The sequence below is a fragment of the Chamaea fasciata genome, unplaced genomic scaffold (assembly GCF_029207755.1).
Source record: "Chamaea fasciata isolate MVZ Bird 193981 ecotype frontalis unplaced genomic scaffold, bChaFas1.0.hap1 SCAF_1, whole genome shotgun sequence".
Taxonomy (NCBI): Eukaryota; Metazoa; Chordata; class Aves; order Passeriformes; family Sylviidae; genus Chamaea; species Chamaea fasciata.
In genome coordinates, this window is record NW_027094086.1 from 143278375 (window position 1) to 143294952 (window position 16578).

The 16578-nt window shown below is 40.2% G+C and overlaps 1 protein-coding gene across 6 annotated transcripts in view; it reads left to right on the forward strand.

Annotated features, from left to right (window-relative positions):
- The window catches only part of DIP2C (disco interacting protein 2 homolog C), a 309083-nt gene that overhangs the window by 145685 nt on the left and 146820 nt on the right, over window positions 1-16578 (forward strand). The window contains exon 1 of one of the 6 annotated variants that reach the window (XM_066200608.1): window positions 12149-12263. The exons of the other annotated variants lie outside the window; for them this stretch is intronic. The gene's annotated coding sequence lies outside the window, so the exon portion shown is untranslated. Of the gene's footprint in view, window positions 1-12148; window positions 12264-16578 lie in introns of those variants that run through there. 6 annotated transcript variants of the gene reach the window in all.

Below are 16578 nucleotides of genomic sequence, written 5' to 3' on the forward strand. Positions count from 1 at the left end.
TTTACACAGGAAAACTCATTCACATCACAAAATTAAGTCACATTTTCCAAGCATGTTAGCATTTATTTCTATGAGAGCAAGTTACAGATGCAAGTAACTACACAACAGTACTCAGAAAGATGAGCTTTCAGAGGCTTTTTTTTTTTTTTTTTTTTTTTTTTTTTTTGAGTCCGTACTGGGTTTGCTGCTTGCAAGAAACAGAGGCAGTGGCTGAAAGAAGAGGAAGTGTAACACTAAATTAGGTTTGTATAAATGAGAACACGGGCAACCTGCGTGTTGTCCAGTGTAACGCTGCTTTGCAATATTGAATATTGAACAATAGAGGAAAAGTGTTGTTTGCTGAGGTTCACAGATCTGCAATCCATCTCCTTCACTCTTCTGAACTCTCTACCCATGGAGCTGTTTTTTTTCTCAGCCACAACCAAAGACTTCATCCTGTGTCTTGATCCTTGTGTCCTGTGCGTAGGAAGGGAGCAGCAGCAGAGTTGTGCTTATAATGTCTTTCAGGGACCTCGTTGCTGTCTACAACTTTGTGGTGAGAGGAAGAGGAGGGGCAGGCACTGATCTCTGCTCTGTGGTGACAGTGACAGGACCCGAGGGAATGGCCTGAAGTTGTGTCAGGGGAGGTTTTTGTTGGGTATTAGGAAAAGTTTCTTCCCCCAGAGGGTGGCTGGGAACAGGAACAGGCTGCCCAGGGCAGTGGTCACAGCACCAACCTGACAGAGTTCAAGAAGTGTTTGGACAATGCTCTCAGGCACATGGTGTGACTCCTAGGATATCCTGTGCAGAGCTGGAGTTGGACTTCATGATCCTTGTGGGTCCTTTCCCATTTAGGATACTCTGTGATTCTGTGGTTGCCTCTCTCAGCAGGGCTTAGGGTACAATACGATTAGGCTGAAGGGTTGTCTGCCTGGAACTGAAAGAGAACAGGTTGAGGCTAAAAGGAGAAGCTGTAGGTAGTCCAAATGCCGTTTGGGTGCCAAGGTTATATCTGGGTTCTCCATGTCTCTCTTCCCTCCCTGTTCTAGAACACAAGGTAATTTTGTTCAATTTTTAAGTTTACCGTGGCTCTGTATTTTAGGCTTGCTCAATGTCTTGACAACTGTACCAGAGACTTCCCATTATTGTTTTACTTATTTCCAGTTGTTATAAGTAATATATTAATTGATTATGTATTCATATACTTATTTCTTATTTAAAATAAATATATAATGAATAAATATTCTATTATTCTGTTATTTTCCACTTGTATGTAGTGCAGCCCATAGCTTTGCAGGAGCCTGCATCCCAAGTTTTACCAGAATCTGTTAGTCCTGTGTTGGTGGGTGGCCAGATAAGTAAGTAGCTTGCTTACCTGAGAATCTTTCTAGAATTTACCAATGAGATTTGCTGGAGACTGTGTAAACGCACTTGATGGGAGCAGTACCTGCTGAATCCATTGCTGAAGATCAGTGTGTTAGCAATGCCCTGCATTGGCTGTGAGAGGAGAGAGAACTGCCAAGGCTCCTGCTTTAGGATGGAGATGAAGGGGAGAAAGTGTCACAAGGCCCTCAAAAAGTCCTGAAAAAAGTGCATTGAATTGGCCCAGATGGGAAAGAGAATTCACAATATGACAATGTTTTGGAGGAGGAAAGGCAGTAGTGAGCTTCAGGCAAATCTGCGATACTCTTTGGTGAACAGAATTGCTGAACTGACTTTCAGGGATGCGTGTGTGGGTTTTACGTATGTAAGCCAAGGCCTGTGTCCCACTCTGTAATCTTCAGTTGTAGTGTTAAATACTTTGGCTGCACTAGGGCAGTGATTTCCCCTGGGAAATAAAAGATACTCAGTGTATCCCCTTCTGATCATGGATAGCAAGCATCCTTAATATCTTACATCTTTTCCTGGCTGGTATCCTCCTGGTCTCCTATGAAAGGAATTAAATACGCCCCATGATATGCTGTGAGAAAGAAAAGAGCGCAAGCACTGCCGCAGCACATCTGATATTCCCTGCATGTGCAAGCAGAAGGGAACTGTGGCCCTGGTGTACCTGAACAAAACATGGGCTTGTGTTTCTCTGAGGCCATGGCACAGGTCATTCATCTGTCACATGGAAAAACAGTTGTGATTGCTCTCCAGTGACTTCGTTGATATGGTAAAAATGAATCCAATCACCTTTTTGATTAGGTGACCAAAAGACAAATAAGCTGAGCTGCTTTTTTCCCCTGTAATTTCTTCATACATATGTATGCAGAGTGTAACTTCTGAAATAAGCCATTATGCAGTGCCTGACTTTGCAAAAACTTGTGATTTTTAAAGGGGCTGTTTGACATACAGCTTGCAGAGGTTAAAGAGTGAAAATGTATACACAGCCTGATGTATACAACTCAGGGTGTTTTTTCATGGTGGAGGTATAAGTGCTTGTTGTTACGCATTATTTATATTCCAGTGGTACTTAAAAGCTGCAGAGAAAAGTGCTGTTCCAGGTTCTCTGTGTCCTAATGTGCTCTGATAGTGCACCTGAAACTATAGAACAGGTCAGCACTACACAATAATGGTTTCTGAGTCAGAAGTGGTCAGTTTTGTAAATTAATGTAATTTAAAAGAAAGACATTTCAGTGTTTGTTCCTAGGAGCTGTAAGCCTTACTTAAGCCTTTTTGGCAAATGGGAACTTAACCCAGTAAATAAACTGTAGTCAATATATATTTGTAAAAAATCTTTACTTGCATCCTGATTGTCCGTGTTTCTTCCCTTACTGAACCATAACCAACAGTGGCCCACTGGTAAGCAAAGATACCTGCAGAGCTACTCCTCAATTTGCCCAGAATTTTAAGAGGCTGGGCCAGTCTTATCTGGACATACATATAGAGTACCTATAATCACAACCCAGATTATAGTTTTAGTATGCTCTGGTATTTTGAGCCCTTGCAAAATTTATGAGCCTAAAGAGTTGGTGGTTGTATGTTGTATCATAATTTTGTGCAAAAGAAGTCTCAGATACCTTTGCATAAAGGATGTGCCTAAATACCAGTGAAAATGCAAATTGAACTATGAAGGACTTTATTCTTCCAGTTTACTGAGATGGGTACTGATTTCACTTTGGCACTCATTGATAAAATATTTGTATTTTGTTTTTTGGAGTAGTCCTGTATTCATGCAGACCTCTTGTATAGGAGTTAGCCATGTCTAAAGAAATCAGCAAATATTTTGTGTTTAGAGGCTTGACTACATTGCTTTTTAGATTGAAAAGGAAACTGTCCTGGGATTGTTTCTTCCAGTTTCCTAAACAGAAAGTAAATAATTTTTATTTTATATGTGTGTGTGTATATATATATACAGTATATATATGTGTGTATATATGTATATACAGTTTCAAAGACGTGAAGAAAAGGAAACTGCATGTGTATATCAGATTTAAAATCACAAGCCACTAAGGTACTTAGAAATATTTATACAGTAGCTACTACCTTAATCACATTTTGGAGAGAAGCTGTAGGGACAAGGTTAATAACAGTGTAATACACGTGATGTTATTTTTCTTTTTGAAAGATTTGGAACAGAATCCTATCAAGAAACAAGTGGAAAGGGGATTCTTTCTTTTATTAACTAAAGTCTTCTTTCTAACTTGGAGGAAGCAAAAATATGTCTTTGTCTTAATAATCCCTTCAACCCTTTTACTCTTTTGGGTTTAATATTCTCAAATGAGATAGGCTTAGGGTGACGTGGATGTTCAAACTTTCTGCTTCAATCCAGAGAGCAATCTGGGGTAGCATAATTTTGATTGGAACGAACCAGAGGAGTTGTGCTATCCTGGAAGAAATGTGTTTTTTACAGCAGTAAGTAACTAGGCAGCCAAGTAAAAAAAGAGGGGAAGTTCAAAGTAGAAAAAAATCCAACAGAAAAACTCAGTCCTAATGATGACATAATGATTGGTGGTACTGAAATTGCAAACATTATATGGAAAGCTTTTAGCAATGTAGAAATAAATGATGCATATAATTTTTTTTGTTTGTTTGTTTGGATGTATGAAGTACTCCAAGATGTTCTGTGTGTGATATATGAGTTTTTTATTTTCCTTTTAAACCTCTGACCTTGGACCATCTTACTATAAAAGCAGATCTGTCTAGTTTGCTCAATTTAACATAGCTAATCTCTACGTTTGGGAGCTGATAAGAGGTTGTGATACTGGCTCTGGGATACAGGTGTATATTCAGAGTTTTCAAGATAGAAACAGTTGGGTTAGAAGGGAGATATGAACATGGGTGTCAGTAGCTGGGGTACGTGGGCAGTGCTGCGCAGGACTGGGAGCCGTGGGCTGGGAGCACTGGGAAACCCCAGGCTGGAGCATGATCCGGGTGTTCCTCCCTTCACCACCCACTGCCTTGCCTTACCCACAGGGGAACAGGCCTGTGACTGTGGTAGCAAGGTGAGAATGATGAACAGCATGGGAAAAAACCCTTTATCTAAAGAGTCTTGAAAATCTGGAATTAATTATCTTGCAAGGAGGAACTGACGAAAATGTGTCAAATAATGAATGCTGCAGAGAAGGTATGTCATGAACTTTTCATGGCAGAGGGTAGGGGGATATTTAAATAACTTAAAACTTGGCAAATTCACACTGAATGTAATTACATTGTGGAATTAATTCTTCACTGAAACTCACTGAGGCCAAGACTTCAGCGAGATTCAAAACGGGGTTCCAGTTTTCCTAGGGAGGCAAAAGGTATTTTGAGCTGTGGCAGTAGTATTTGCAATGTAAACTCTGAGGTTTAGGTGAATCTCTATTAGCTTTTGATATAATGACACTGTGAGGAGAAAGAGGGTAGATTACTGACACTTTCTCTTTGAAACTTTTTGCTTTACTATGTCCCCTAAGTAAGTAAGTATGGGCAGAGAGACATGAAAGAGCATTGGAAGGGATCCAGTGTGACCATTCCTCCGTTTTTGACACTGGACGGGATCCAGTGTGATCGTTCCTGTGTTTCTTTTTTCCATCCATGAAAATTAATGTCTTCAGACATCCAAAACATGACATTATTAGAGAAGTGGCAGAAGCCTTAGTTGCCTTAAGGAAGACACAAAGATGATGCATTTTCCCATCTTAACTGTAAAGGTTTTCAGATACCACTCACTGTTTTAATTATGTAACTGTGGTGGGGATCATCTTTTAGTTAAAGAAAGCATCTGATTCTGGTTATGCTGTCCTTGTTTGAATTATAAAATTGAGGATTGCAGTGAAAACTGAGATGTTCAAATAGGGAGGTCAGCTTTGCAGTGCTACCATGGTAGGAAGTCATGCAGTAGTGATTACATCAAATGGAAAGTGAGGAATTCCTGTGGACCTGACGGTGAAACTTCCAAACCGTGTGCAGAGGGGAGCGGTTGCAAGGTCTGGTGTCAGCCTTGGCTGTGGAAAGCCTTTGCTGGACTCAGCTGATCCAGGAGGGTGTTAGGATGGGCAATACCTGAGATTGCAGATGATTAAGTAATATAACTTTTAAAAAGCTTATAAACCTTGTGAACATTAAACAGCAAGAGGGTGATTGAAGATGTTTGCAATGCAGGTTCAGGGTCTGCAGGTCTGAGTGAGGCTGGCCATTGCTCAGGTAGGTGTGGACACCAACGTATGGACACCTGCGAAGCAGAGCTGAGCAGCTGATTATTTGCAAGGCAGAAAAGAATGTAGATACGAATGAAGATCACTGAAATGGGATTGTGGCACAGCCTTGCAGCATCAGTGTGCATTGGAGAGAAAAGAGGAATGAGAAAAATACCAAGTCTGGGTAAGAAACAAGCAGAAGAAAATAAAGGTGTGGTTTGTGCCTAGTGTTTCAGGTTTATCAAGTTTCTTCTTAAGCATCCCCTGGTCCGGCAGCTGCTCTGAATGGTGCATTGCTCTGCCCATGTGGATTTACAGTCACAGGTCTGTTTGGATGTGTGGATCTGCTTGTGTAGGACAGTGAGCAGTGGTGTACCTTCAGCAGATACTTCATCTGTGGTTTTGTCAGGTTCGAGTGGACAGTTCTCCATCCACACGGCGCACTCAGGCCAGCAGCATTTGTGGGCCAAACGGGTGCCTGAGGACACAGCTGCGGGACTGAGGGTCTTGGATGGCAAAACAAGGCCAAAGGCTGATTGCTGACGTGTGATGCTGGTCACATGCATTTCTGTCCAAAGCAGTCTAGGTGGATGTGCTGTGTGAATTGTGCTGAAAATTCAATGTTTTGCGTATATTTGTGTAAATCCTACCTTAATTCTTGATTTCTTAGTTTCTTGAAAGGTGGCTATCTTCCCAGGCTCTTCTAGTCCTACTTCCCAGCTAGGACTTAATAACAGATTATTAAATCAAGTCTCTTGTTGGTTTTCTGCATGTTAAGTAATCTTTATTGGCACTTCTAAAGTATAGCTGTATTATAAATGTAAAAGCAGATGGAATGCTGGCTTTTGTAAGGTGTGTTATTGGTGTTCCTTCAGTCCTCAGGCTGGCACGTTTGCCAATTTACCTATGGATCCACAAAATAAATAAGCCATAAGGGGAATTCCTGCAAACCAGCAAATTAACAAACATTTGTGATAATAATTAGCTACTTTTCACCATGTGACAATTAGAGAACAAGAGCAGAAGAGTTTATTTTGGCATAGTGATACAAACATGCATTCATGGACTTTCTCAAAAACTTCTAAACCACCAGCCCTGTCTGTGAAAGCCAAAGTGCTGAAACATGTCATCGTGGGAAATGGCCTTTGCAAACGCCTGCCTGTTAGAAAAGCAGTGCTGATTTTGGCTTCTAGCACAGGTGAAAATGAACGCTCCTCAGTAACATTTTGCTTGCTTTTATTTTAGTAAGTATAGCTATGATTTAATTCCAGCTTCTTTTTGAAAAGAAGTCTGTATTGCAGGAAAGAATGTAACAAGGATGTGAAATTAGTGGCTTCTTTTGGGTTGAAGTACTTTATTATTTTTTGAAATCTGAGGGAAAAGGCTACAGAAATCACAGAATAACCTCATTAACGTATGAAATAAATCATGAACTCAGAACTGAGGAAAAAAAGAAAATGTTTGCACATCTGGCTTACCACAGCAAATTTCCATATCTTGATCAGGAGAAGTTGTAAGCTGGAAATGAAGAAAAAGAAGAATGAGAGTATGAAGATCTGATTTTCCAGCTGCATGGAAATGTGTGCTCTGGACCTAGCAGAGGCTTGCAGATTTCCAAGTATTCCACAGGCTCTGGAGAGTAATAATTCCTATGAGAACAGCTGCTTTGTGCCAACATCAGTTTGAGCTGTCACATTAGGTCTGTAATAATGTTACAGACCTTTAGGAGCCTTCAGAGGTGAACAACAGCAGGGAAAAAAACGAAATCGTCAAATATTGTGAAACCTGTGGAGAACAGGGACATCGATTGTGTCTTGAGGTAGTTGAAGGTATGCAGCTATTTTTCCTTTCAAGTTGTTTTGCAGGCTTAAGAGGGTAGGATTTTGCTTTGTTAAGAGAGTAGGATCTGAGGCAGTCTTTGGTAACAGGAGTCCTTGAGTCAAAGGATGCATACTTCCAGTGCTTCATAAACACTTTGCCCACATAACAAGAGAACAGTGAGGTGCTTTTGGGCTTTTCTGTTCCTTTGGTAACATGCTAGGGATTGAGTTGAGTAATCAAATGATGTTAATTCATCTTGCTGTTTGAGGTCCTTGTGGGACTGAGTGGGAAAATGACATGAATGCATTTTAGGTTATTCCTTTTAAAAGTGGAATTTCAGTTCTCTGGTTTATGCAAAAATATCCTAGTGACAGTTTTCAAATGTAGTTTTTTTGCATAGAAAAAATGAAGTGATCTGGGTGTCTTATTAACATGAATTGCAGTTCATGTATTGCAAAGACCTTTAAATAGCTGTTTTGTTTTGTAATATCTCACTGTTGGATCAAATAGACTGTCAACAAAATGTATTTTAACATATCAACCTAAATTGCATTTGCAGGCTATAAAATAAGGATTAATTTTTCTGATTTCTTGAGACCAGAGACAGATTTCATTTACTCTAAATCACCAGGATAGATAGATCGATCATTTTGCTCTGCTCTGTTTTCTTTAGTTTTCAGACCCAGATTTGCTTAAAAATCTGAGCTGGGTTTTCTTTGAACTGCATATTAACAAAAATGAGTGTTTCGTTTTTTCATGTTAGCAGGAAAAGAAACACTTCCAGGAACTGTGCAGTTTGGGAAGCCTTTGTCTTTTTAGAAACAGTTTGTGTAGTGGTTATTATATATTAATAACAGTGGAAGAAAAATTTGCTGAAGTAGGCAACTAGATAATATCAGCACTGGAATGCTAAAAGCAAAAATTAAAGACAGGAAGGTAAATTTAAACTTGATAAAACACAACCTGAATTATCTTTGATAAGATAGGTTTTACAAAACTGGCTGATGTCTTGCTTTTCTGAGGTAGTTCACTTTTTTTAGACAAATGAAGTTTGTCTACCAAAGAACCAGGAAAACATTTCAAGTTGAAAAGATCGAGATCAGTGAAAAAATTCCCCCAGAATGGTAAAGAGGATGCTAGAGCAGCTTGGAATAAAAAAGTCAAAGAATACAGTTGAATTTAGTTCCAGATGAGACTCAGTTCTTCCTGAGAATGTTTGACCAGCTCTTCTGCACTACATGGGACTCAGTGACTCAGAAGCTGCCGTGTACTTGTCTGTCACCTTTTAAGACCTCCTGAAGGATAAGGTTGGTAAAATGGGAGGTCATTTTTTCCCCACGTGAAGGTGAGCTGTGAGGTTTGTGAACAAAACCATAGTCCTTCCCTCCACAATGCTTCCTCAGGGAAGGCATCACTTTGAGGTTGCTCTGTTCACTCCCCAGGCAGCCTCTGTGGTCTGTCTCACCTGTCAGCAGTTTGCCACTGGCCTTCAGTGGGATGGAACTAAAGTGAAGATGGTCTGCTTTGGGGCTGGTGCCTCATGTGCTGAAATGAAGTACTGAGGCACAAAATTATGAATGAATTTCCTTGGAAAGACAGCACCAGTATTTATGTATTATGGTATTACAGTTCAGAAATTCCTGTGTGTGGTGTTTTCTGTGTCTAGCTGTAATGTCAGAGTTACTTTGCAACTGTGTGAGAGGTAGAACAGGAGTAACAAAATTTTGCACCTGCTTAGGATTATGTGGACTGTGGAATATGCGTCAGAGGCTGTTGATTAGATTCATAAAATGTACCTGAATGCAACCTCCTGCTGTGTCTGAGTTGTAGGTGCTCTTCTGCTTAGTGAAACCATGTTCCCAGGTGAAATAACACAAGGGTCCATTGCAGCCATCGTAGCAAGAACCTCATTGAAAACCAAGAAGAAATACTGTAGAAAGAGGTATGGGATTTTCTAAATTTATGTGACTTACTCTATACTTTGGACCATGTCCAGCTTGTCTCACAAAAATAAAACTGAAGAAGATGCCTTCATGTATAAGGGCAGGTGTAAAAGCACATTAAACTAAATTTCCTTTCTCCTCCAGATTTGAAACAACATCTTGCCTCTTCAGTATATCCATTGATGGCCATCTTTCAGTTCCAAGAAGGGAACTGTAAACGAGGTAGTTTCATTTTGCACAGAATAGTTAAAAATCTGCTGAGACAGAGAGGATGTGAGTAACTATGCAGTGTTGTTGCTAGTATGCTCATCACTCAGAGCAAGGGTATTCACTCTGATCTGCTGTTCTTGCCTAGCAGGATGTTGGACTGTGCATCTGAGGAGGTTGTTCCCTTTTGGATGCTTTTAAAATGAATGTGTTTCTAGACTTGGGGGCTTTTTTGGAAGGAAACAAATTATTTTACTTATGTTGGAAAGCTTGAAAAAAGAGCTGGAGTTACTGGGGACTGGCAGCAGGAGTGTGGGTTAGGTTTTTGGGAGAATTGCTTATCAGAACTTGGAGATGTCTGGCAGCTTCCTTGCACACTGCATTGTTCATTGTTCACCCTTGGGGACTTAGAGCTTAGGAGAGGGCTGGTTCTCAACTGTTGGGAGTAGGAAGCAGATGATGGATGTATCAGGCTTTCATGGGCAATAGGCATTTATGATCCTTGACTGCTTGCAACAAACTTTGGTGATAGTACAGGAAATAATTTATTTACTGAATTTAGTAAACCAAATATCGTCATTTCAGAAAAAAAAAAAAAAGAAGTGAATATTGCCATGGAAGACATTTACATTCCCTTCATAAATCATTGTTTTTTTCAAATTCTTGAAAGTCATATGTGTCATGTAGCAAAACACGGTGCACTAAAATTGCAGACCGGATTATTGGGCTCAGTGATCTCCCAAGTGATACAATTTTAAAGACATTTTGGTCACTCAGCATAGTTGTCATGGTAATTCCAGTCCCTCTTCACAACTACTTAAAACTCCTGAATAATCTTCCAGAACCATTAGTGGTCTTCAAATTGTTTAAAAACAGAGTATTCCTGCTTTAGTTTTCCCATGGTAGTTAAGATATCTGTGCTTTTCTCTCTTTGCATCCAGCTGTCAGAGTATGTGGAAATTTGCATTTGCATGAAGAAGTTTTTCGGTTTTTTTCCCCAGAAGAGGTTCTATTTTTACAAAATCTGTGGGAAGACATTTGGACATTTTGGCATTTTAATACTACAGTACAACTGCTCTAAATACCTATTTTGAAAGTCAACATAATGTCTTTAACCCACTTTAAGGTAAAATAACATTATTTCGGATATTGTAGATCGAATCAGTTCTATTATTGACTAGCATAACTAATACCAAATACAAAAGCTTTATGGTGAGCCCAGGCCATGGGGAGAACGCTGCAGTACATCAGGTAAAAACAATTCTATTTTTTCCAGCATGTGAAAAGAGGAGTTCCAGATTTCTGTTCTGAATTGAAATTTGGGAAGAGATCTGCAGTCATACTGTGATGCTCAGTGTACCGGGAGCAAAATTATGGATGAAAGATTGTTGATTTTTAGAACATTTGTGTTTTCTTCCAAGAAGATTAACCAAATTGCACTTTTTTTCCTTAAACTTAGTAATGTCAAAAGTAGTGAAAAAGATGGTTAAAAGCACAAGGTTACAAGCAGAATTATTTTCATAGGCTGCTTCCTGGAGAAGTGCCAAAATAAGAAATTTCACTGTTAACAAATTTTACCATTTAACTTAGATTATTGCAGGTTTTTCCTTGTGAAAAACCTTGAACATATTTTTCTACCCAAAGGAGCAAATATGCACACAGACTTGTTTGGATATGTATTCTCAATTTTGTTTCATATATCTATTATATGTTCCTCCTTTAGGATTCCTCCTCCTGCTGTATTTTTCTTTCCAAGGCATTTTCAGGGCTGGGAAAAAATCGGGACACAAATTTGCAGTACGCAGCGCGGCATTTATGGAAATGTCTGATTTGCTCTGAACTGTAAATTCTAAATAATGATAAGTGGAATTACTGCTGTAATTATCTTTCTGTAGGGAACATTTCTAACTTGAAATATAAAGCCTGCCTATTAAATAACATTTATCAGGAATGTTTCCTTAGGCATAGATTTCAGAATAGTATTTTATTTTTATCTTGAACAAGATCTGACTCTGCACCGTTTGTTAGAGACAGGGAGAATAACTAGAACAGGCAAATGCCTCATAGGCAACAGGAAAGCCAGTGGAGAGATGAAAGATGAGCTTCCAGCAGCTGCAGAAAGGATATACACTTCAAGGGTGCCCCATAAGCCTTATAAAGCAATAAAGGAAGGAAAACAACATTATGAAGGGTCCTAACAGTCATAAAATTCCAAAAATGGCAAGGATTGCTTTCATTATATAAAGTGTTCGTTAAAGCTTTAAATAATGAAATAAACCCTTGACACTGAGAATGGAAACCTTCACTGTTCAACCAGCCTCTGTTTACTTTACCATAATCCAGGCCATAAAAGTAGTGCTGTGCAAATTCCCCGTTCCAGGGGAGCTCCAGGATGCCCGAGGATCACACGGTTCCCCCAGGGCTGCCCTGCCAAGGCTCGGGGTCTCTGCAGCCTGCCCAGCTCCTGGCCCAGTGCCACCCCTCTGGCAGACACTGCTGCTCACCAACCTGGCCAGCCCCAAGAAAGTCTGAGTCACAAAATCCCTGGGATTGTTTTAATTGGCTTAAATTAGGCGTTTTGGGGTTCATTGTGGGGGATTTCCCTGCTCTCCTTCTCCCCTCTGCCACCCCCATGGCTTTTTTTTCCTTTCTTTTGAAGCCCAGGAGTGCTTTGGGTATTGGAAAAAGGTGCTGAAGACTTTGGGACCGGAAAGTAAGTGTGGGAACTCATTGTGGGGTCTTCTGGGATTCAAGGTTGAGATACTAAAAAATGGCTTCATACAAAATTATTTGCTGCTCACATACTTCTTTAAAACAGTAAAATCTGAATTAAAGCTAAGTACGTTGCAGGTTATGCAGCAGATATTTAATTTTTCTATCAAAAGAATAGGAAGAAAGTATTTATTTTGAACAGGAATACTTTCTAAATTCAGAAGACCTTGAATCTCTAATTTCAGCCTTGTTAAAATAGTTTACCTTCTCTGTTAATAGCATAATCTGTTTAAATATTCTCTCCTGAACTAGAACCCTCTTTAGGAAACATTCTAAGCTTCACATTGTAAGCACACATGGAGCACTCTTCCTTATCTTTCACTGAAATTCAGCCATTTTCTGCTTTGCTTGTAACAAAGAGGAACAAAATGTACCCTTGGGGGAAAAAGGGAATTCAGATATAGGTGGGTAAAACTGTCACCTTTAAAAAAAAATTGAAACCTTTAAGCTACAGCATAATCTCCTTAAAGGCACTTGAGCAGTTTTGTAATTTATGGCACTGGTTGCAGTGGAAGTGTGGGATCCCATTAATTTTTCTGCCCACTGCCATACTTTCCCATGTTCCTTCATCCTAGTTCTGAGCAGTTTTCTAAGCTGCTGCTGTGGTTAAACATCATTTTTGAAAGACATTGGAAAAGAAAATTACTCCTGATATATATTTTTGTGTTCTTCTACGTGTTACATGATATATTTGTGGAGTTCTGGTATCTCTGTACTTGCACCCTCCAAAATGAAATCTTTTGTCTCTTGGCATATTTTTGGGAGACCAGACAGAGAGACTGTCTGCATCATGAGTGGGAGAAGTAAATGACTCACAGTTCTCTTTATGAGGAGCTTTGTTTCATTCAAATCCCTCTTGCCAAGATGCTGACACTGAATTTGAGTCATCAGCAATAAATAAGTCGTACAGAAAATTGAATCTTTAGAGGGCAGAAAATCATGGGTAAAGGAAAGACACTCACCGGCGAGCTCTGTGTTAGTCTGTGCTTGAGAGGAGTTATTGATTGCCTTATTTCCCGTGGTGGATTTTTCCATAAGTGCCTTAAACTAATTCAAAGTCCCAGCCTGAAATTTCATTTTGAAAACATGTATGTGTAGTGAAAACAGTAGCATTAGTCAGGCTTCGAGATCACAAAGTATAAAATTGAGTTTTCACTGCACTAAACAGGGTGATTTTAGTCCCTGGTTTTGTCATTAGCTTTTTACCTATGCTGTGTCATGAAAAGCTGAGATCAGTAAGAATTTTTGGCATCTTCCAAGAAAAAAGAGAGATGTGGTGAGATTTAGCTTGTATTGGGTTTTGTTATTTCTTTTTGCTCCCCTGTATAATGCAATAATTTTGAATAAATTTACTTCATATATCATGGCAGCAGTTCTTCAGGACTGCACGTGTTTGTTTTCAGAAGTGATAATAGATCAGCTAATAGGTATTTCGGTTGAAAATGAAACTTTTGTACTATATCAACTCTAAGAATTTTACTGTCATGAAAACAGCACAGCACCTTATTTTTCTATGGTACCGTTGCTTCTAACCACTCTCAGCTTTGAAAGTGCAAATGCTTTAAAGAAGGGTGAAAATGCACAGATATTTTCATGTGGTAATATTTTCACATTTAATAACCTTCCCTACAACAAAACACTAAGAAGGCAATAATTTTGCTGATTACAAAATGTGCTTTTTCGTTTTTTGGTTTAACGTGTGATTCAGTGCAGGACATGGCATACAAATGGATGGAGAGGCCCAGAAGGGAGATAGAATAATGGGAGAGACTTCAACATTTACAGGCATTTCTTTTTCCTCAAAGTGTCTTGCCCAGTGTGAAGTATCCCCAGGGGCTCTCTATTACCTGGTGTTCCTTTCTTGCTGGTGAAGGGTTTGTGCTGTAGTTACATTGCTCTGACCCGCCTGCCCCAGCTTTAGACCGTTGTCTCTGTAACGAGGAAGAAATCCAGCACTTTGGAAGAAAAGAGGTAAACCCAGTAAATTCTCAAAGAAAACGCAGGGTCTAATGCAAACAGTAACAGTTGTGATGAGCACAGTCGAATGAACTTACACTCCGGCGTGGCTTTGCTAAATATAGCTACTGAGGACTTGTTGTCTGCGGGCGCTGGTGTCGGAGAGCATTGCCATCTGCAGCTGGGGAAGCGGCAGAAACAGGGGCACAAATTACAAAAAAAAGAGATGGCAGTGGGATTGCAGACTGACAGAGCCCTGCTCCTGTACTCTGCTCAGCTGGGCAACCTTCCTCCTTGGAGGGGTAGATGGTCTTTCTTTCATTCTGTCCTTTTCATTGCAGACGTGGCATTTTCCCTCTTGTGCCTGGAGAGACTCTCTAAGACTTGTTTCAATAGGAATGAACTTGTTTTGGTGAAAGGGCATCAGTGTACTGCATGCCTGTTGTTCAGCAGCCCGTGGACAGCCAATTGTAAATATGGAGAAAAGCAGGGTATCATTTGGGGCATTCAGGTCTCTCAGGCTTGGGCCTTGCTCTCCCCTGCTGACCCTCGGGCACAGGACTCCCCCAGGGAATACACGTGTGGCCTCTCATGGTGGAAACCTGTCAGATCACCAGTGGAGGTAAGGAAGAAAAGAGCAACATGTCCAGGGGAAAAAAATCTGGAGAGTGCTGATGCAAACAGGAGGCCGAGATCCTTGGGTGCAGTGAAGTGAATGCAGCCTGGGAGAAAGGGAGTGAGGAGGAGGGCAGGGGCTGGGGACCAGCTGTGGGATGAAACTGAGAAGTAGCAGAGCGGAACAGAGTGCTTGGGAGCAGAGCCAAAGCCAGGGGATGGGGCAAGAGCCATGGCAGAAGACAGGCAGGCAGAGCAGAGGCCTGCAGGGAGCTGCCAAATGGAGAAGCCACCTTTCAGCTGAGTGGCATTATGTGATGGTATTTTGTCCCAGGAGCCCATCCTCAGAGTGCCCTGCAGCCATGTGTTCCTTCTGCTCTTGCGCATCCTTATTGCTGGAGTCTTGTTGTCATCCGTTCATCCATGGCCTGGCCTTTTCCTTAAACCCATTGCCAGCCTTGTCCTCTCTGCAAGGAGATCTAAATTTGCAGAGGCTTTGGAGAGTGGGTAGAAAACCCAATGCATTCTGTCTCCTCAAAGGACATTGTGGGTGAGAACCTTTCCCCTCCTTAAGTCTGCTGGCTTTTCAAGAGAAGAGTTAGTTAAAACCAGAAAGGTACCACAAATCCTTTCTTCCCAGGGCAAGAAAGTATAGTTCCTGTTATCCTGTTGATACTCTCAAAAAGCCAAGACTAAATGCAGCATTGCATTGTGCAAGAACATGAGCTAGGTGGACCTAACTGGGAAGGAGTTTGCTCCTCAGATGATAGATGTAAAATTTTCGCATTCTTTTGCAAAGGAAGGAAGGACATAGTTCAAAAGTCTTAGTGTTGTGTTGAGAAAACTGAGTGAATGGTGGTTTGTCATAAGAACAGAGTTTAAGCTCACCTGACCTTTGGTGAGCTGTGCTTAGTATGTCTTTGGAGCTTACACAATGAATTCAACATAGCTTTGAAATGCAATAGTTTTACATACGTCATAATAATATTTTAATGGATAATGAGCTATTGTTTATAATCTAAGGTCAGTCTACCTGAAAAACCACAAATGAATACGTATCGTGTTGATCCTGATGAACAAAGCATAGTACTTCCCTGGAGTACGTGATACATTTGGCTTCCTTCCACCTCAAAATAGTGAAAGTGATGCTACAATGAAAATTGTGGAGATTTTATATTTTGCTTTTGCATGTTTTTTATAGTTGGTGACTTGGGAAATGTTGGACATGATTATAGAAAGTTTAGTGATAATTCCAAATTAATATGCTGTTTGCTCCTGGAAACTGAAATATTTTGATAATAAATTGTCTCAAAACCTCATTTTATTGGTGATTTTTTTTGTGGAGTCAGTGGTCTGGGGAAGGATTCACTATTGTTTCAGCTCATAGTAATTCTTTAATGGCGAACTTTAAAAGAGTGAGTCTGGATGCCAATCTGAATATAAGGTTATTACTGACAAGAGATAACACTTGATGTTTATCTCTCCCACTTTGGTGTCAAAGAAATAGCTGGTTTCTGTCATTTTGCTCCATTGAGACAATATAGGTTTATAAACTAGTGGAAGAAACTTCGGGGAGGAATGGGTGCAGGTTGCATGAGCCGTGTCTGGAATGTATAGCTTGAAGTATTGATTTGCATGTGTATGTACTACCATGTGATTGGAAAAGTAACCAGTAGTCAAGCACC